The sequence below is a fragment of the Cicer arietinum genome, chromosome 7 (genome assembly GCF_000331145.2).
Source record: "Cicer arietinum cultivar CDC Frontier isolate Library 1 chromosome 7, Cicar.CDCFrontier_v2.0, whole genome shotgun sequence".
NCBI classification, from domain to species: domain Eukaryota; kingdom Viridiplantae; phylum Streptophyta; class Magnoliopsida; order Fabales; family Fabaceae; genus Cicer; species Cicer arietinum.
Genome location: NC_021166.2, coordinates 49381668 through 49382429, shown reverse-complemented (window position 1 = coordinate 49382429; position 762 = coordinate 49381668).

Below are 762 nucleotides of genomic sequence, written 5' to 3'. Positions count from 1 at the left end.
GGGTTCCAAGGACAGAAAACCTATGTGTTGGTGTTAACTCGAAGATGATGAGTATGGATGGATTAACATTAGACTAATAACGCATTTCAAGTAAAGATCTAAGTGGAGGACTTTTGTAAGAAAAGTATTAGATTTTTTCCTGGTAGATTTCACGATGAAACTAGATGAAGTTTGATAACTGTCAAAGATATGTGAACATCATGAAATTGTTGAGAAGGGCTTCCTTTTGGAATATTATTTGGTGTTTAGGTGTCTAGGAAGAGGCTTGTATTGAAGTTAAGGGGCACCGCACGTTATGGGGTATATACCACCTTGGTTAGATAAAGTACACTTTGAGGAATAGTCAATACCTTGAGGGGTAAGGTCGAGCATTCGAGTTAAACTAGATTCATAACTTAGATTGTTAAGTATGAATCTCATGACGATTATAAGAGGGAGAATATATATTTCTTTGATAAGTGACAAATATCTGTGTGGTTTAGGAGATGGTAAGTATGGATAGTGATTTTAGATGAAACTATAAACGCATAAATGTGAATTTTGGGTGATGTCTGGACAAACATAATGGGTTAAGCCTTGATGTATTGAACCATATGTCACTATTAAGTGGAATTGGAAGTATATAGTACGAGAATACTTAGAGATTGTAGCAAAGTAAGCTTATTAAAGGATGGTAAACATTTGGAGAATGTGTATGTTTTGATAGGATAGAGGGATTGATCAAGATTTGATTTGGGACCCTAAGACGGTTGATCTTTAAGT